We start from the raw sequence: 20,706 nt of genomic DNA, 5'->3' as shown, positions 1-20,706 counted from the left end.
GGGAGGAAAAGCAGAATTTCGAAAAGGAACTACGCTAAGTCAGGATGAGAAGCTGGGAAAATTTCGTGCTTAACCAGTTATTCACGGACCCATGGGGGCTTCCATACAAGCTGGTAAGTGAAAAAATCCGCTCTCCTCTGGAGTTATCAACAGTCAGGTACGGGGACAGGATGACAGAGTCCTGGCACGAAACTGCGGGGGTCCTCCTCCGGTCCCTGTTGCCTGACGACAATGCGGAAGGGGAAACAGAGGGGCGGAAACAACTTAGAAATGAAGATCAAGAGGAATACGGTGATGAGACGGCTGTCTATCCTTTTTCAGAGGAGGAGGTGGCAACCCATATAAGATCATTAAAAAGAGGAAAAGCACCTGGGCCGGACGGCATTGTGGCGGAGGTAGTGCAGTTTCTGGCGCCTCAGCTAACTGCGCCACTAACACATCTTTACAACGAATGTCTCCGACAGAGAAAATTTCCAAAGAGATGGAAAACGGCAAACGTAATTATTATAAAGAAAGGAATGGACAAGGACCCTGCAGAAGTGAAATCTTACAGGCCGATTTGCTTGTTAGACATATTTGGCAAAATATTGGAGAAACTGCTGGCTGACAGATTGACGGCACACCGAGTGTTGTGCAGGGTGAGCGACAGGCAGTTCGGGTTCAAGCCGGGGCGGTCAGCATCTGATGCAATCGCCCTGGCGGCCGAGGTCTGTGGCTCGATCCCGCACAAATACGTGGTTGGCATCATGGTTGATATCACTGGCGCCTTCGACGACCTTTGGTGGCCTTCGCTCTTCTCCTGCTTGCGGGAGAAAGTGTGTCCAGGGCCGCTATATGGTTGCCTGAGGAGCTATTGCAACGATCGGGAGGTCTGGTTATCATCATCTAGCGAAAGAATCGGAAAGATAATTACCAAAGGATGTCCCGAAGGTTCCGTCTTAGGACCCCTTTTCTGGGACATACATATGGAGCCTTTATTAGATAGATTACAACAAAGCGATGAGGTGCTAGAGGTGATAGCCTACGCGGATGACCTCCTCCTGTTGGTTGGCGGCCGTAGCCGCGAAGACATTGAACCAAAAATAGAGACAGCATTGGACAAACTTCGGCAGTGGTGCCACGCGACAAAAATGACGATATCACCCAGTAAATCCACCTACTTACTACTAAAAGGAAATCTTATTAGGAACCCGACTGTCAGAATAGATGGATCACCAGTTCTCCGACGACGAGAGACACGTTACCTGGGAGTTATCATTGATGAGAGATGGAGCTTCGGGAAGCACATTGAAACTGTCACCCAGAGAGCCCTTCAGATATTGAATAACCTAATTTCCATAGGCCACAATATATTTCACCTTCCTCCACACCTAATTAGACTTTATCACAACAGTATCTTAACTTCAGTTGTGGGCTACGGCTCGGGAGTCTGGGCGCACAGGCTCACGAGGGATGTGCCCGCCATGGCAGTGGGAAGGGTCCAGAGAAGCATGATATTAAGATCTGTAGGTGCCTACAGAACATCTCCAGGGGGGGCCCTATTAGTCATAATGGGGCTCTGCCCTCTGGACATAAAAATAAGAGAACAGGCGGCTTGGTATTGGGCCAAGAAGGGAAATTATGAGAAGATTGCCGATATCATGGGTATTAGATTGAGGGATAAAAGAGAGATAAGGAAAAGAGGGGAGGAGCTCTGGCAGGAGGTCTGGGAGGTAGAAGAGACTGGACGAAGAACCTTCCAGTTCCTACCAGATGTAAGGGAACGACTTGGACTGAAGTACTTTGAGCCTACGCGAGGGTTGATCCACTTTCTCACTGGCCATGGACCCTACCCGACATATCTATGTCGATTTGGGAAAAGGGCAACACCAGCGTGCGACTGTGGCGATCCAGAGGGCACGCCCGAGCATGTAGTTTACGAGTGTCCCCTCTTCAATGATATCGCCAACGGACTACGAGACAGACTACCCAACCGTGACACACACCAACTACTTAGACGAGAGGATACTTTTCAGACCTTGAACACCCTGGTAAACGAGGTATCTCGAAAGGTTCTAATCGACTATTTAGGAGAGATACAGTAAAAAATGAGCGACAATAACCACCAATTGAGTCCAAGTGCCCTATTCCCATACCGCCTGTGCGAGGACTGGCCGAATACCTCTAAGTTGGGAACCGCCACGTGCAGGACTAGGGGGAGTGGGGAACAACTACCGATTGCGACACACACACCGAACATGACGTAGGATAGGTTACTTTGTAGAACTTAGTTATAGGATATTAAGATAGGGACTGCAGCGAATTTTAACATCCAGGCCCGCCCAGTGCCAGGGGCATGCTCTTCGGGGTTAGCTCGAAGAGCAGGGCAAGTAAAAGTAGGTTTATATCTTCACTGGCACATATGTGACGCTGCAGAATACAAATATAAATTAAATTGAATTAGTAATAGGAATTAGGCATAAATAATATAAGTAGATATTAAATGCCCATTGTTACTAATGTTAACTGTAGCTCACCCACTAATAACTACACTAAGCTGCAAAAATTTAATATAAATGTATTACTGTTAGGACCCACTAATGTACTAAGGTAGTGGGTTAAATTTGTATAATTATAATGGTTTTGATAATAAAGAAATTTTTTTTAAAAAAAAAGAAAGAAACAGAGTCCCGACCAGAGATGGAAGGGACGCTTTTATTAGATCAAAACCAATCGGTCGGCTCGTCCGGTCCGTTTCCTTGGTGACTCTGAATAACTTTGGGCTGATCGCACGGTCTTCGTACCGGCGACGCATCTTTCAAATGTCTGCCTTATCAACTGTCGATGGTAGGTTCTGCGCCTACCATGGTTGTAACGGGTAACGGGGAATCAGGGTTCGATTCCGGAGAGGGAGCCTGAGAAACGGCTACCACAGCCAAGGAAGGCAGCAGGCGCGCAAATTACCCACTCCCGGCACGGGGAGGTAGTGACGAAAAATAACGATACGGGACTCATCCGAGGCCCCGTAATCGGAATGAGTACACTTTAAATCCTTTAACGAGTATCTATTGGAGGGCAAGTCTGGTGCCAGCAGCCGCGGTAATTCCAGCTCCAATAGCGTATATTAAAGTTGTTGCTGTTAAAAAGCTCGTAGTTGGATTTGTGTCCCACACTGTTGGTTCACCGCCCATCGGTGTTTAACTGGCATGTATCGTGGGACGTCCTGCCGGTGGGGCATGGAATAATGGAATAGGACCTCGGTTCTATTTTGTTGGTTTTTGGAACCCGAGGTAATGATTAATAGAGACAGGCGGGGGCATTCGTATTGCGACGTTAGAAGTGAAATTCTTGGATCGTCGCAAGACGAACAGAAGACAAAGCATTTGCAAAGTATGTTTTCATTAATCAAGAACGAAAGTTAGAGGTTCGAAGGCGATCAGATACCGCCCTAATTCTAACCATAAACGATGCCAGCCAACGATCCGCCGCAGTTCCTCCGATGACTCGGCGGGCAGCCTCCGGGAAACCAAAGCTTTTGGGTTCCGGGGGAAGTATGGTTGCAAAGCTGAAGCTTAAAGGAATTGACGTAAGGGCACCACCAGGAGTGGAGCCTGCGGCTTAATTTGACTCAACACGGGAAACCTCACCAGGCCCGGACACCGGAAGGATTGACAGATTGATAGCTCTTTCTTGATTCGGTGGGTGGTGGTGCTTGGCCGTTCTTAGTTGGTGGAGCGATTTGTCTGGTTAATTCCGATAACGAACGCGACTCTAGCCTGCTAACTAGTCGCGTGACATCCTTCGTGCTGTCAGCGATTACTTTTCTTCTTAGAGGGACAGGCGGCTTCTAGCCGCACGAGATTGAGCAATAACAGGTCTGTGATGCCCTTAGATGTTCTGGGCCGCACGCGCGCTACACTGAAGGAATCAGCGTGTCTTCCTAGGCCGAAAGGTCGGGGTAACCCGCTGAACCTCCTTCGTGCTAGGGATTGGGGCTTGCAATTGTTCCCCATGAACGAGGAATTCCCAGTAAGCGCGAGTCATAAGCTCGCGTTGATTACGTCCCTGTCCTTTGTACACACCGCCCGTCGCTACTACCGATTGAATGATTTAGTGAGGTCTTCGGACTGGTACGCGGCATCGACTCTGTCGTTGCCGATGCTACTGGGAAGATGGCCAAACTTGATCATTTAGAGGAAGTAAAAGTCGTAACAAGGTTTCCGTAGGTGAACCTGCGGAAGGATCATTACCGACTAGACTGCATGTCTTTCGATGTGCGTGTCGTGTCGTGCAACACTCTACCTGTACGGCTCGCAGTAGCCGTGCGCCGCGTGCGGGACCACGCGTGCTTCTCAAAACTAACGGAAAATGTTGTGTGGTACGAGCGCTGAAGCTCTGGAGCGGCTGGCCTGCGGCACCTGGCGCCTCGCGCTGGTTTTGACTGACGTTCGCCCGAGTGCCTGTCCGCTCCGGTGTGGAGCCGTACGACGCCCATCGGCCGTGAGGCCGTTGGACACAAAACACTGGAACAGGGGCCGTCGAACGCCCCAGTCCCGCCTATGCAACTGTTTTGAAAGAGACAGTGGAAACTGTAAAAATATCACCCAGGACGGTGGATCACTCGGCTCGTGGGTCGATGAAGAACGCAGCAAATTGCGCGTCGACATGTGAACTGCAGGACACATGAACATCGACGTTTCGAACGTACATTGCGGTCCATGGATTCCGTTCCCGGGCCACGTCTGGCTGAGGGTCGGCTACGTAAACTGAAGCGCGCGGCGTTTGTCCCGCTTCGGAGACGTGGGAGTGTCGTGCCGGCCTGTGGGGCCGGCCATGTCCCCTGAAACGATCGATGCGCGCCCGTCGCCTGGCGGTTCGCATACCGGTACTGTCTCGGTAGCGTGCACAGCCGGCTGGCGGTGTGGCGTGCGACACCTCGTACAACGACCTCAGAGCAGGCGAGACTACCCGCTGAATTTAAGCATATTACTAAGCGGAGGAAAAGAAACTAACAAGGATTCCCCCAGTAGCGGCGAGCGAACAGGGAAGAGCCCAGCACCGAACCCCGCAGGCTGCCGCCTGTCGTGACATGTGGTGTTTGGGAGGGTCCACTACCCTGACGCCTCGCGCCGAGCCCAAGTCCAACTTGAATGAGGCCACGGCCCGTAGAGTGTGCCAGGCCCGTATCGGCCGGTGCGAGCGTCGGCGGGACCTCTCCTTCGAGTCGGGTTGCTTGAGAGTGCAGCTCCAAGTGGGTGGTAAACCCCATCTGAGACTAAATATGACCACGAGACCGATAGCGAACAAGTACCGTGAGGGAAAGTTGTAAAGAACTTTGATGAGAGAGTTCAAAAGTACGTGAATCGGTTCTGGGGTAAACGTGAGTAGTCCGAAAGGTCGAACTGGTGAGATTCACGCCCATCCGGCCACTGGCCTCCGCCCTCGGCAGATGGGGCCGGCCGCCCGCGCGGAGCAATGCGCGGCGGGGGCGTGTCCGCTTGCCTTTCCACTCGCCTCGGTGTGGGGCCGTTCCGGTGTGCGGTGGGCCGCACTTCTCCCCTAGTAGGACGTCGCGACCCGCTGGGTGCCGGCCTACAGCCCGGGTGTGCAGCCTGTCCTTCCGCGGGCCTCGGTTCGCGTCTGTTGTGCAGAGCCCCGGTATCCTGGCTGGCTGCTCGGCGGTATATCTGGAGGAGACGATTCGCCCCTTTGGGCGCTCGGGCTCCCGGCAAGCGCGCGCGGTTCTTCCCGGATGACGGACCTACCTGGCCCGGCCCCGGACCCGCGCCGCTGTTGGCTCGGGATGCTCTCGGGCGGAATAATCGCTCCCGTCAGCGGCGCTTCACTTTTGGACAATTTCACGACCCGTCTTGAAACACGGACCAAGGAGTCTAACATGTGCGCGAGTCATTGGGCTGTACGAAACCTAAAGGCGTAATGAAAGTGAAGGTCTCGCCTTGCGCGGGCCGAGGGAGAATGGGGCATCCACGACCTTCACGGGGCGGCGGCCTCCGCACTCCCGGGGCGTCTCGTCCTCATTGCGAGGTGAGGCGCACCTAGAGCGTACACGTTGGGACCCGAAAGATGGTGAACTATGCCTGGCCAGGACGAAGTCAGGGGAAACCCTGATGGAGGTCCGTAGCGATTCTGACGTGCAAATCGATCGTCGGAGCTGAGTACAGGGGCGAAAGACTAATCGAACCATCTAGTAGCTGGTTCCCTCCGAAGTTTCCCTAAGGATAGCTGGTGCTCGTACGAGTGTCATCCGGTAAAGCGAATGATTAGAGGCCTTGGGGCGGAAACGACCTCATCCTATTCTCCAACTTTAAATGGGTGAGATCTCCGGCTTGCTTGATATGCTGAAGCCGCGAGCAAACGACTCGGATCGGAGTGCCAAGTTGGCCACTTTTGGTAAGCAGAACTTGCGCTGTGGGATGAACCAAACGCCGAGTTAAGGCGCCCGAATCGACGCTCATGGGAAACCATGAAAGGCGTTGGTTGCTTAAGACAGCAGGACGGTGGCCATGGAAGTCGGAATCTGCTAAGGAGTGTGTAACAACTCACCTGCCGAAGTAACTAGCCCTGAAAATGGATGGCGCTGAAGCGTCGTGCCTATACTCGGCCGTCAGTCTGGCAGTCACGGCCGGTCCTTGCGGCCGGCCGCGAAGCCCTGACGAGTAGGAGGGTCGCGGCGGTGGGCGCAGAAGGGTCTGGGCGTGAGCCTGCCTGGATTCGCCGTCGGTGCAGATCTTGGTGGTAGTAGCAAATACTCCAGCGAGGCCCTGGAGGGCTGACGCGGAGAAGGGTTTCGTGTGAACAGCCCTTGCACACGAGTCAGTCGATCCTAAGCCCTAGGAGAAATCCGATGTTGATGGGGGCCGTCATAGCATGATGCACTTTGTGCTGGCCCCCGTTGGGTGAAAGGGAATCCGGTTCCTATTCCGGAACCCGGCAGCGGAACCGATACAAGTCGGGCCCCTCTTTTAGCGATGCTCGTTGGGGTAACCCAAAAGGACCCGGAGACGCAGTCGGGAGATCGGGGAAGAGTTTTCTTTTCTGCATGAGCGATCGAGTTCCCTGGAATCCTCTAGCAGGGAGATAGGGTTTGGAACGCGAAGAGCACCGCAGTTGCGGCGGTTTTTTTTTTGTGGTTTTAGGGCGCACAACGTCAACGGTCATTAGCGCCCAGACTACTTTAGGAATGCACCGTGAGTCACAAGTTTAAAACAGCAACGAAACGGAAAACATGATGAAAGACATACTGACAGGCATAGGATTAAAAAAGAAAACAGCATAATCAAATGTCCTTTGAGAGGGTTGTCAAATTGATAAAATGAAGAACGCGAGCAGCTGCTCGTGGGTCATCCGCTAAAATGGCTTCTACAGTACATGGCAGGCCAATATCGAGACGTAGGGTGTTAAAATTCGGACACGACGTTAAAATGTGGCGGACCGTCAGCAATTGCCCACATGGGCAGAACGGCGCCGGCGCAGCCGTCAGCAGATGGCGATGGCTGAACCGGCAGTGGCCAATTCGCAACCGGGCCAAAACTACCTCCTCCCGCCGAGAAGGGCGTGAGGAGGACGTCCAAGCCACGGGTAGAGCTTTCAAGGCCCGAAGCTTGTTGTCTGAAAGTGCAGCCCAATCGGCATGCCACAGCGAGACAATGCGCCGACAAATTACCCTGCTACAATCTGACGAAGGGACACAACAAGAAGCTGTCCGAGGCTGGAGGACCGCAGCCTTGGCCGCGGCATCTGCAGCTTCGTTCCCAGGGATACCGACATGGCCAGGAATCCACATAAAGCTAACCGGAGAACCGACGTCCACCAGCTGCTGAAGAGAGCGTTGGATCCGGTGCACGAAAGGGTGAACCGGGTACGGATCACCGAGGCTCTGGATAGCGCTCAGGGAATCGGAGCAGATGACATATGCAGAATGTCGGTGGCGCCAGATGTAAAGGACAGCCTGGTAGAGGGCAAAGAGCTCAGCTGTGAAGACCGAACAATGGCCATGGAGCCGGTATTGGAAACTTTGTGCCCGGACAATAAAAGAACACCCGACCCCGTCATTGGTCTTAGAGCCATATGTATAAATGAAGGTCGTATTAATGAACTTCGAACGAAGTTCGACAAAACGGGAGTGGTAGACTGAATCGGGGGTAACCTCCTTCGGGAGTGAGCAGAGGTCAAGGTGGACGCGAACCTGAGCCTGGAGCCAAGGTGGCGTGTGGCTCTCGCCCACTCGAAAGGTGGCAGGGAGTGAAAAATGAAGGTGTTGAAGGAGGCGACGAAAGCGAACTCCAGGGGGTAGCAGGGCGGAGACATACAACCCGTATTGACTGTCGAGCGAGTCATCAAAAAAGGAACGATAAGATGGGTGGTCAGGCATTGCCAGTAGCCGACAGGCATACCGACAAAGCAGTATATCGCGCCGGTAGGTGAGTGGCAACTCACCAGCGTCAGCATGAAGACTCTCGACGGGACTAGTATAAAACGCTCTGATCGCAAGTCGTAAACCCCGATGTTGTATGGAGTTGAGGCGGCGTAAGATGGATGGCCGTGCAGAGGAGTATACGAAGCTCCCATAATCCAGCTTGGAGCGGACGATCGACCGATATAGGCGAAGGAGGACGGTTCGATCCGCTCCCCACGACATACCACTGAGAACACGGAGGACAGTGAGAGAACGGGTACAACGGGCAGCCAAATAAGACACATGTGGAGACCAACTAAGTTTCCTGTCAAATGTAAGACCTAAAAATTTTGTTGTCTCCACGAATGGGAGAGCAACGGGACCAAGACGTAAAGATGGTGGGAGAAATTCTTTGTAGCGCCAGAAGTTAATACAGACCGTCTTCTCGGCAGAAAAACGGAAGCCATTGGCGACACTCCACGAGTAAAGACGGTCAAGAGAACGCTGAAGACAGCGCTCCAGGAAACACGTACGCTGCGCGCTGCAATAGATGGTAAAATCGTCCACGAAAAGGGAGCCTGATACATCTGCTGGGAGGCAATCCATTATTGGATTGATCGCTATGGCGAAGAGAGCGACGCTCAAAACTGAGCCCTGTGGTACCCCATTCTCCTGGCGAAAGGTGTCTGACAGGACAGAACCCACACGTACCCTGAACTGTCGATCCATTAAAAAGGAACGAATAAAAAGAGGGAGGCGACCGCGAAGGCCCCATGTATGCATGGCGCGGAGAATGCCCGCCCTCCAACAGGTGTCGTAAGCCTTCTCCAAATCAAAGAACACAGCCGCGGTCGGGCGCTTCCGCAAGAAGTTATTCATAACGAAGGTCGACAAGGTAACCAGATGGTCAACAGCAGAGCGGCGCCTACGAAATCCACATTGTACATTGGTAAGTAGGCGTCGAGACTCGAGCAGCCAAACCAATCGAGAGTTAACCATTCGCTCCATCACTTTACAGACACAGCTGGTAAGCGAGATGGGTCGATAACTGGAGGGCAAGTGCTTGTCCTTCCCCGGCTTAGGAATCGGGACAACAATAGACTCGCGCCAGCATGCGGGAACATGTCCCTCAATCCAGATGCGATTGTAAGTACGAAGAAGAAAACCTTTACCCGCAGGAGAAAGGTTCTTCAGCATCTGAATATGAATAGAATCAGGCCCTGGAGCGGAGGACCGTGATCGGCCAAGTGCGGTTTCGAGTTCCCGCATGGTGAATGGGGCATTATAACTTTCACGATTCGAGGAGCGGAAGTTAGGTGGCCTAGCCTCCTCTGCCTGTTTGCGGGGGAGGAAGGCAGGGTGGTAATGAGCGGAGCTCGAAACCTCGGCGAAAAAGCGGCCGAAGGCATTGGAGACAGCCTCAGGGGCCACAAGGACGTCATTCGCGACCGTCAAGCCAGAAACTAGTGAGTGGACCTTAGTGCCAGATAGCCGGCGCAGGCTACCCCAGACAACAGAAGAAGGAGTAAAACTGTTTAAGGTGCTTGTGAAAGCAGCCCAGCTGGCTTTCTTGCTTTCTTTAATAATACGACGACACTGTGCACGTAATCGTTTATAATTGACACAATTCGCCACTGTGTTGCGGCGGTGTCCCGATCTTCCCCTCGGACCTTGAAAATCCGGGAGAGGGCCACGTGGAGGTGTCGCGCTGGTTCGTACCCATATCCGCAGCAGGTCTCCAAGGTGAAGAGCCTCGATAGAATAATGTAGGTAAGGGAAGTCGGCAAATTGGATCAGTAACTTCGGGATAAGGATTGGCTCCGAGGATTGGGGCGTGTCGGGCTTGGTCGGGAAGTGGGTCAGCGGTAACGTGCCGGGCCTGGGTGAGGTGAGTGCCGTAGGGGTGCCGGTAAGTGCGGGCGTTTAGCGCGGGCGTGGTCTGCTCTCGCTGTTGGTCGGCCTCGTGCTGGCCGGCGGTGCAGGATGCGCGCGCTTGTGCGGCGTTCGCACCCCGGTGCTTCAACCTGCGTGCAGGATCCAAGCTCGGTCCCGTGCCTTGGCCTCCCACGGATCTTCCTTGCTGCGAGGCCGCGTCCGCCTTAGAGTGCTCCTCCGGGGGCCCGCGGGTGCGCGGATTCTCTTCGGCTGCCATTCAACGATCAACTCAGAACTGGCACAGACTGGGGGAATCCGACTGTCTAATTAAAACAAAGCATTGCGATGGCGTTAGTGGGTGTTGACGCAATGTGATTTCTGCCCAGTGCTCTGAATGTCAACGTGAAGAAATTCAAGCAAGCGTGGGTAAACGGCTGGAGTAACTATGACCCTCTTGGTGGGAGTAACTATGACTCTCTTAAGGTGGTCAAGTGGTGGCGGCGTGGCTGCATCCGAGCTCGGCATTTCGAAGCGTGGCTCTGATGTAGTCGTGCTGCTACCGCGAGGTACCTTCCTTGGGTTGTAGTTGCAGGGGGAGTGATGCGCAATACATGGGCCTAGCCCTCTTAGCCTCTCCTCTCCTGTGGTCTTCTCCCCTTCACGTGGGCCCGCTGATTTTCGCAGAGTGGAAGACCGCACCAGGGGCTTGGGGGGGTTACCAGCCCCCCCTCGCATTATCCCTTATAGTTGGGGGCAGTTTGACAAGAAATGAAAATGGTGGCCCTTCCGCTGATGGTGCCACCCCAACTTCCCCAGGACCTATCCGGCCAACCGGCCGTGACGAAGATTTGATAGCTTGTGTAGCCTCTTTTGCCTGCAGTGAGTGCCACCGTACATTCACCACCAAAAACGGTCTCTGGGTCCACCGGCGCCGCCAACACCTAGCGGCCGCCAACGCAGAGATCATCACGGAGAGGCATCGCGCGAGGTGGATGGAGGAAGAAGTCCTATCGCTCGCCAAAGCGGAGGCGGAACTGTTCCTTGAGAGGGACCCACGGTTTCTTCTTTGTCAACCAAGAGCTGATTACGATGTTCCCCGACCGAACGCTCGAGGCAATCAAGTACCAACGGCGGAAAGCTGCCCACAAGCAGCTTGTCCACGAGTTTATGGAGGCGCTTGAGATCGGTCGGGGGGAAGAGCCGGCGTCCCGCCGGGGAGCGGCGAGGCCGCTGCCTGACGTGGGCGATGGCGCTGCGCCGTCCAACGACGCAGCTGAGGACTTCGCGGCCGACACCACCGGGCCGCCAACGGAGGGGCCGACTGACGCCGCCATCTGGGAGCATCTGGCGGAGCTGCCTTCTTCCGCCCAGCGTTTCTCTGCTCTGGACTGAGTCATTGGTCTGGGGCGGGGCACGACACCTGATGTCATCCTGGGCATGCTCCCGGATGTCCTTGCGTCGGTCGGGTCAAGGGGGGAGAGAACGAACACCAGGACGCAGCGGCCGCGCCAACCTACCAAGCGGCCGCCTGCCGCTCCGCCGCTGCAGAAGCGCAAGCGGCGCCGCTGGGAGTACGCGCGGACGCAGGATGCCTTCCGCAGGTCGCGTGCGCGTTGCGTGCGTGGTCTGTTGGATGGCACCTTGCTGCAGCCGCAACCTGACATCCCCGGTCTGCTGGACTTCTGGGCGGACCTCTTCACTAAGAAGCCCATTTCCACCGCGGGCTTCATCCGTTGGTTGGTTGGGTGGTTTGGGGGATTAAAGGGACCAGACTGCGACGGTCATCGGTCCCTTTTTCCAAAAAATTAAAACCACCCAAAGAGAAGAAAAACGAACAGCAGGAAAAACGTCAGATGACACAGGACAAGAAATACTCCCACAGAGATCAGACAAGACAAATTAAAATCACACAGTGTGATGGTGGTTGGCCGACCATAGAGATAAGAAGGAAAAGCCAACCACCGAGAACACATTAAAAACTCAGCGTAAAATCTTAGGCCAATGGCCAGAATCAACACAAAAGAACAGAACAAACACTCAGAGTAAACGATAAAAACCCCCTGCCCGAATAAAACGTAAAACTAAGCCAGCCATAACAGGGTCATCAGATAAAAGGGCAGGGAGCGTATCAGGCAGCGCAAATGTCTGCCTGACCACAGCTAATAGGGGGCAGGCCAACAAAATGTGGGCCACTGTCAAAGCCGCCCCGCAGCGACATAGAGGAGGGTCCTCCCGGCGCAGTAAAAAACTGTCTCATCCGGGAGTGGCCAATGTGGAGCCGACAAAGAACAACTGAATCTCTGTGGTTGGCTCGCAAGGATGACCGCCACGCAGTCGTCGTCTCCTTAATGGCACGGAGTTTATTGGGCGTGATCCGATCTCGCCATTCAGCGTCCCAAAGCGCAAAAACTTTTAGGCGGAGGACTGCCCGCAAGTCAGTCTCTGGGAGGCCAACATCCAGAGATGGTTTACTCGTGGCCTCTTTCGCCAGGCGGTCAACATGTTCATTGCCCGGGATACCGAAATGACCGGGGGTCCACACAAAGACCACAGAGCGGCCGCAACGCGCTAGAGTATGCAGGGACTCATGGATAGCCATCACCAGACGCGAAAGAGGAAAACACTGGTCGAGAGCTCGTAAACCGCTCAGGGAATCGCTACAGATAACGAAGGACTCACCTGAGCAGGAGCGGAAATACTCTAGGGCACGAAAGATGGCGATCAGCTCAGCAGTGTAAACGCTGCAGCCATCCTGCAAGGAACGTTGTTCGAAATGGTCCCCTAGAGTGAACGCATACCCGACACGACCAGCAACCATCGAACCGTCAGTGTAAACAATGCCAGAGCCCTGATACGTGGCCAGGATGGAATAAAAGCGGCGGCGGAAAGCCTCTGGAGGGACTGAGTCCTTCGGGTCCTGTGCCAAGTCGAGCCCAAGGCAAGGGCGAGGAACACACCATGGGGGTGTATGCAAAGTGGCCCGGAAAGGAGGTGGAACAGTGAAAACCTGAAGCCCAGAGAGAAGCTCTTTAACGCGGACCGCGATTGTACTACCAGACCGGGGCCGACGTTCTGGCAGATGGACGACCGATCGCGGGAACAGGAGACGATAGTGTGGATGCCCGGGCAAGCTTAGAACATGGGCAGCATAAGCGGCCAGCAAACGTTGGCGTCGTAACCGCAGTGGAGGGACACCTGCCTCCACTAGTACGCTGTCCACAGGGCTGGTGCGGAAAGCACCAGTGGCAAGGCGTATCCCGCTGTGGAGAATTGGGTCCAGCACCCGCAACGCAGATGGGGATGCTGAGCCATAAGCCAGGCTCCCATAATCCAGACGGGACTGGATTAACGCCTGGTAGAGCCGCAACAGGGTAGATCGGTCGGCGCCCCAGCGGGTGTAGCTCAAGCATCTCAGAGCGTTTAGATGCCGCCAACACGTCTGTTTAAGCTGCCGTATATGAGGCAGCCAAGTCAACCGGGCATCGAAAACAACCCCCAAAAACCTGTATGTCTCCACCACAGCAAGGAGTTCGTCGGCAAGATAAAGCCGCGGCTCAGGATGGAATGTTCGGCGCCGGCAGAAATGCATAACGCGGGTCTTGGCTGCCGAAAACTGAAACCCATGCGCTACAGCCCAAGACTGCGCCTTACGGATAGCGCCCTGTAGCTGACGTTCAACAGCTGCAATGCCAGTAGAGCTGTAGTAAAGGCAAAAGTCGTCAGCATACAGGGAAGCGGAGACAGAATTTCCCACGGCCGCAGCAAGCCCGTTAATGGCTATTAAAAACAGACAGACACTTAAAACAGAACCCTGTGGCACACCGTTCTCCTGGACGTGGGAGGAACTGTACGAGGCCGCGACTTGCACGCGGAAGGTACGACACGACAGAAAATTGCGGATAAAAATCGGCAGAGGACCACGAAGACCCCATCCATGAAGCGTAGAAAGGATGTGATGACGCCATGTCGTATCGTACGCCTTCCGCATGTCGAAAAAGACAGCGACCAGGTGCTGACGGCGGGCAAAGGCAGTACGGATGGCCGACTCCAGGCTCACAAGATTGTCGGCGGCAGAGCGGCCTTTACGGAACCCACCCTGAGACGGAGCAAGAAGGCCCCGAGACTCCAGTACCCAATTCAAGCGCCGGCTCACCATCCGTTCAAGCAACTTGCAAAGAACGTTGGTGAGGCTAATGGGACGGTAGCTGTCCACCTCCAGAGGGTTCTTCCCATGTTTCAAAACGGGGATGACAATGCCTTCCCGCCATTGCGACGGAAACTCCCCCTCGACCCAAAGACGGTTGTAAAGATCGAGAAGGCGCCGCTGGCAGTCCACTGAAAGGTGTTTCAGCGTCTGACAGTGGATGCCATCTGGCCCAGGAGCGGTATCAGGGCAAGCAGCTAGGGCACTGCGAAATTCCCACTCACTAAATGGGGCATTGTAAGATTCCGGGTGGTTGGGCTTCATCCGTGACCGCCTCCTCCCGCACTCGGAGCCTGTCGCTCTTGAGTGCCTTTGGGGGCCGGTCACACACGAGGAGGTCGCTGCTGCCTTGCCGCCCAGGGGATCGGCAGCTGGGCTGGACGGCCCTACTCCAGCGGAGCTGCGGCGCCTGCCGCACGAAGTCCTGGTGAAAATCATGAATCTCTTCCTCCTGGCCCGCGCCCTTCCCGAGCGTCTGCTTCGCGCGCGGACGTCACTCCTCCCCAAAACGGCTGCAACAACATCCCCTGCTGACTTTCGCCCCATTACCGTCTGCTCGGTCTTGGCGCGGGCGTTTCACAAGGTTCTCGCGTCACGCCTGATGCGTGCGTGTGCTGTGGACGAACGTCAGCGGGCATTCATCCCCCGGGATGGGATGTTGGAAAACACCTTCATCTTAGACACTGCTCTCACCGACGCGGTCCGCTCCTGTCGCTCTGTTTTCGTGGCGTCGATCGACGTCCCTAAAGCATTTGATTCGGTGGATCATGCTGCCCTTCGCCCTGTGCTAAGGGCGCATGGCCTGCCGGATTGCTTTATTGAGTACGTCGAGAGGTGCTACGAGGGCAGCGCGACGGTGATAGCAAGCGGCGCCGGCGTGGGAGTGTCTTTGCAGCCGTCAAGGGGCGTACGTCAGGGTGACTCACTCTCCCCCCTCCTCTTCAATTTTGCGGTGGACTATGTCTTGAGTCAACTTCCCTCCCACATCGGAGCTCGGATTCTTGGCCGCAGAGTCAACGCTGCGGCCTTTGCAGATGACGTCTTGCTGTTCGCATCGACCGCGAGGGGCTTGCAGTCCCTCATCGACGCAGCCGTCGCAGCCCTCGCACACCTGGGGCTGCAGATCAACGCCCGGAAGTGTTTCACCCTCGCCTTGGTCGCGTCTGGACGCGACAAGAAGGTGAAGGTAGACGCAGACGTTACCTTCAAGGCAGGCCACACCACCGTGCCTGCCCTGCGTGTGGGTGAAACCTTCCGGTACCTGGGGCTGCAATTCTCCACCGCGGGTCACTGCGTCTTCAACCCACGTCGCCACCTGGGGGAGCAGCTTGACGTCATCTCCCGAGCTCCGCTGAAGCCGCAACAGCGCCTCCACGCTCTCACCAATGTGCTTCTCCCTGGCCTGTACCATGGGCTGGCCCTCAGTCACACCCGAGTGGGTGCCCTGAAAGCTGCGGACGTGACCATCAGGGCCGCCGTCAGGAGATGGTTCCGCCTTCCGGTGGACACTCCCCTGGGCTACTTCCACGCTCCTGTTGCCCAGGGGGGCCTCGGCATCCCATGCCGATGTATGGGGCCAACCCTTCGCGGGTCCCGTCTCCTGGCGCTTAAGAAGATAGGGCCAGCCTTCGACGGTGCAGGCCTGGACGAGGTACAGCGTGAGATCGAGGTGTTGGAGCGGCACCTTACGTGGGAGGTCCACCTCCTCAAATCGTCGACGCAGGTTGGAGAGATGTGGGCCGCGCGCCTGCACGTTGCCATTGACGGTGCGGCGTTATCATCTTCTGCCGCCGTCAAGAGGCAACACCAATGGGTCGCCGACACCAGTCGCCTGCTATCTGGGCGTAACTACATCGACGCCCTCCGCGCCTGCATCAACGCCTTCCCGACGAGGGCACGGCGCAGTCGGGGGCGTGAGGCGGACACCAGATGTCGCGAGGGCTGCCAAGCCGTGGAGACCGCCAACCACGTACTACAGGCTTGCTTCAGGACACACGGGTCCCGAGTTAAGCGGCATGACGCGATCGTGCGTTATGTCGCTCGTGGACTCGTGCAGAGGGGCTTCAACGTCTCGGTGGAGCCCCACCTCCGCACACCTGAGGGAATCCGCAAGCCCGACGTGGTGGCGGTTAAAGACGGCATCGCCCGCGTGATCGACGCCCAGGTAGTCGGAGATCATCTCCGGCTCGACTGGTGTCACTCTCAGAAGGCGACCTACTACGACACGCCGTCCATCCGGCGTGCCATCTCCAATCTGCACCGAGACGTCGAGGAGGTTACAGTGTCCACCGCAACATTGAATTGGAGGGGTGTATGGTCTCCAGCGTCGGCGAGGGACCTTTCTGCACTTGGATTTCGACCCCGAGAACTGGCGGTATTAAGCGCAAGGGTACTGCAGAGCTGCTGCACGAGCTATCGGATCTTCGAACACATGACGGCGCCACGTCCGATGGAACGAGCCGGCGTCGGATAGGCTGCTGGTTACCTCTTCGCCTTGACTCCTGGGGCCTATCCACAGGAGGAATAATCCGTCTTTATTCTTGTTTTCTCTTGCCTTTTCATTTGTGTTTTCTTCCTTCATATATTTACATACGTTATTACTTGGTGTCGCCCTGTAAGTCCCCACCCCGGTGGTGGACATTGGCGAGCTACTCACACCTATTTAGCATTACGCCATGATATGTAATATATGTGTTATTCATTTTTGATGAATAAATACGGCTAGCAATAGCCAAATGCCTCGTCATCTAATTAGTGACGCGCATGAATGGATTAACGAGATTCCCGCTGTCCCTATCTACTGGGGGAAGGATGCGACTCGAACATCATAGCCTCTCCTTCCCAAGTTCCCCTGCCCGCCTTCTCGAGGTGCAGCTGTTAAGCCTTCGGGCGACCGAAGGGCAGGGGGGCGACGGCGTGCTGAGTATCTTGTACGCCGGTTCCGGATGCTGCATTTGTCGCGGCGGGATCCTGGCCCAAGTCGGCGAAGGTCACCCGCCTTGCCCCTGGAATTCCGGGACATGATCCGCCAAGCCGGGGCGTGGTGACACGTCCCCGGTTAGGTTAGATGGGTCCAGACCCCCGAACGTCTGGGGGACCGGCCCGGCACCTGAGTAGGACCGGGTCTATAGCCTTTTGGTGGAAACTCGGCCTAGTAGGGGGCGAAGGACGGAGGGTGAATCCGCTCTCCCGGAATGCGGGTGGCATTCGCCGGTAAGGGAGCGGGAGAAAACTTCGATGATGCAGCATTTGATGAGGACTAGTGCGCTGTTCCCACGGCGCGCTAAACCTAGCAGCTCAGTTGTTGAAAGCTCTTGGTCAAGGGGGCGGGACCGGTGAGCGAGCTGCACTTAGCCTCCCCCCATGCCAGAGAGGCCGGTCCGGGGAACGAGACGGGCCTTCATTTTTTCACTCTCTTCATCATTATGGCCGAACTAGTGGGGAGTGATCATGCACTCGAGGTTGAATCAGTTCGCGATGAAGATTTCTCTGTAGCCGAGCGTCATGCTCGTTTTTTGGGTTTACTAGATTCCAGTGTAAAGAACGGAAAGATCAGCAACGTGGCGATTAACATTATTCGGGATTGTGTTGCCAGGTGGGCGATGGCCCATTCCCAATTAGAAAGTAGACTGATGGAATTACAGAAAGAGAACGAACGCCTTAGAAATCAGCCACCAGTTGTTAAATCATATGCCGCAGTTGCGAGTACCCCTGTGGTTAAGGCGCCGACGGCAAAAGAAACCATTCAGGAAAATATTAAGAAAACCGTACCAACAGTGTTCATTAAGCCGAAAGACGGGGAGGACATCCGGGCAGTCAAGACTGCATTTGAAAAATGTATTGATCCAAAACGGGATAAAATTAAAATTAACACCGTAAGAACCGCGAAAAATGTTTGGATTGTGGAGACAGCAACTCCGGAGGACAGTCAACTTGCTGACAAGGTCAAGTGCGAACCGCCAAGGAGGCGAAGGCCTTTGATGTACCTTTATGACGTTCCATCATACATGAATGCAGACAGTTTGATGGATGCTATATATGTACAGAATTTTGACGCGACAATGACGAGTGAAGAGTTTGACACCCAGTTTAGACTAAGGTTTAAAGTTGGACCGAGAGAAAAAGTCACAGTGCATCACGTAGTGGAGGTCTCACCTGAATTATGGAAACCTCTTACCAGAATAGGTAGATTATATGTCGGTTACTCTGCATTAAATATAAAGGACTATTTGGCGGTGCCACGGTGCACCAAATGCCAAGATCTAAATCATACAAACAAGTATTGTCACGAGGAACATGCCTTGTGTGCCCATTGTGGGCAGGCGGGTCATGAAAGGAAGACCTGTCCCAATAAGGACAAAGCCCCCATTTGTATACCGTGTAAAAAGAGAGGAAGAAAGTGTGGCGGACCCAAAGACTGCCCCACCTACCGGATGTTCCTTGATAGAATAATACAAAGGACCGACGATGGCGACTCTTAAGGCGCCGAAAAAGAAGTCACCAAGTAAAATGAAAAGGGACGCAGAACGGGGTAAGTTAATTAGTAAGGCTCTGTCCACAGGTTCGCTGTACAGCCCGGACGAGGTTCGGGACACCACTGGAGGATTGATGGTCCACGTCGGCATCCAGACAGATGTCGACTCGGAGACGGCGGTCGGTCGGCTAACTAGTCGACTGTCGAGTACCAAGCTGGAGGACCCTATGAAGCAAGACCTGCAGATGTCGAATCAAGAAGATGCGAGTAAAGTCCCTACTGAAGATAATAGTGGTGGTGGTGGTAGTGGTGGTAGTAGTAGCTTAGATGTGAATACTGTAAATATTGTAAAGCTGAATGGTGGTAGTAGTAGCTTAGATGTGAACACTAAATATTGTAAAGCTGAATGGTGGAGGAATTTCTTATAATGCAGTTGGCCCAGGAGGGGTGTACGATGACTTTGAACGCAAGTTGCGATTAAACAGGCTCGAGGAGCCGGCATTGTTAACAATTGCACTGAGGAAGCTTGTGAGAACTGGACATAGTAATGGTGAAGATATCACGTATCCAGCCTTGGAGGACGTGGATTGCATAAGCTTGCACGCGGCAAACCTTCCGTCACAACCTGATGACTTAAAGGAATTAGTGGAGCAGGTATTTGCCAGGCGATGCCGTAAATTTGATCTCGAGAAAATATATAAAGACATGGTAAAGATGTACGGCAGAAATGTTGTAGACCTTTCGAAGCCATGGCCCGCCAGCCGCCTGCATGTCTTTTATCCCCCTGGTTGATGAGGTGTTTCAAAGTACTGCAAATTAATGCAATGCGTAGCCACTTGGTTACGCAAGAGCTTAGAAAAATCGCGGAAGACGATTTATTGAATATATTAGTAATTCAGGAACCTGCCTCCTGTGCTGGTCGGATTCCTGGATTTCCTGCAACCGCGCAAGTGGTGTTCTCTGGCGAGAATCCCATGAGCGCGGTTGTCGTTTTGAACAAATGTATTAATACAACTGTGCTTACACGATTTTGCAATGACCATGTAATTGTGGTCCAACTTAATCTGATGTTGCACTTTTATTTTTTGTCAATGTATACTGTCAATTTAGACAACATATCATTGGATTTCTTAACCAGTTGGACTGGATTCTAAGAAGGTTACAGGGAAAGCCGGTCATTGTGTGTATGGACGCTAATGCAAAGTCCCCATTGTGGTTTAGTGTTGAGCAAGATGAGCGGGGAGCTGAGCTGGAGAATCTTATAATGCAGATGCAGCTTGACGTTATAAATCAACCTGGCAACCCGCCTACCTGTTCAGGAAGAGCGGGTGCTGTTTCTAACATAGATGTTACGGTTGCAACTCAAAGCGCAGCACCGCACATCAGAAATTAGAGAGTTGTGAGTAATCTCACAATTAGTGATCATAACTGTATATTTTTTGATTATTATATGGTGATTGAAGAAGATCCTGGGGACTGGGTGGAGCGGTATAATTATCAAAAGACGCACTGGAACCGGCTGGCACAGGTGTTTCGTCCTCCAGGGCTGGGACCAGATGTGGAGATACACAATGTGGATGAGGTGGTGGACGAATTGGTCGCATCTGTTGAGGTGGCTATTGCCGCGTCCGTTCCTCGGGCAAGGTTTGTTCGCAAACAGGCTACTCCGTGGTCCCCCGAGCTGACTGAGCTCAAGCGATCTGTCAGACGGGCGAGGAGCAACTATCAGAGGAGCTTCATACAAGAAGAGAGACAGTA

At 54.1% G+C, this 20,706-nt stretch overlaps 1 non-coding gene across 1 annotated transcript; it reads left to right on the top strand.

Annotated features, from left to right (window-relative positions):
• The first annotated feature begins 4,580 nt into the window (after positions 1-4,580).
• On the top strand, positions 4,581-4,735 carry LOC126196633 (5.8S ribosomal RNA). The gene has a single exon (XR_007539108.1). It is a non-coding gene; the product is annotated as a 5.8S ribosomal RNA (ribosomal RNA).
• The last annotated feature ends 15,971 nt before the right edge of the window (positions 4,736-20,706 follow it).

The sequence above is a fragment of the Schistocerca nitens genome, chromosome 7 (assembly GCF_023898315.1).
Source record: "Schistocerca nitens isolate TAMUIC-IGC-003100 chromosome 7, iqSchNite1.1, whole genome shotgun sequence".
Taxonomy (NCBI): domain Eukaryota; kingdom Metazoa; phylum Arthropoda; class Insecta; order Orthoptera; family Acrididae; genus Schistocerca; species Schistocerca nitens.
The sequence above is the reverse complement of the archived record's forward strand: the minus strand, read 5'-3'. Positions and strand labels throughout refer to the sequence as shown.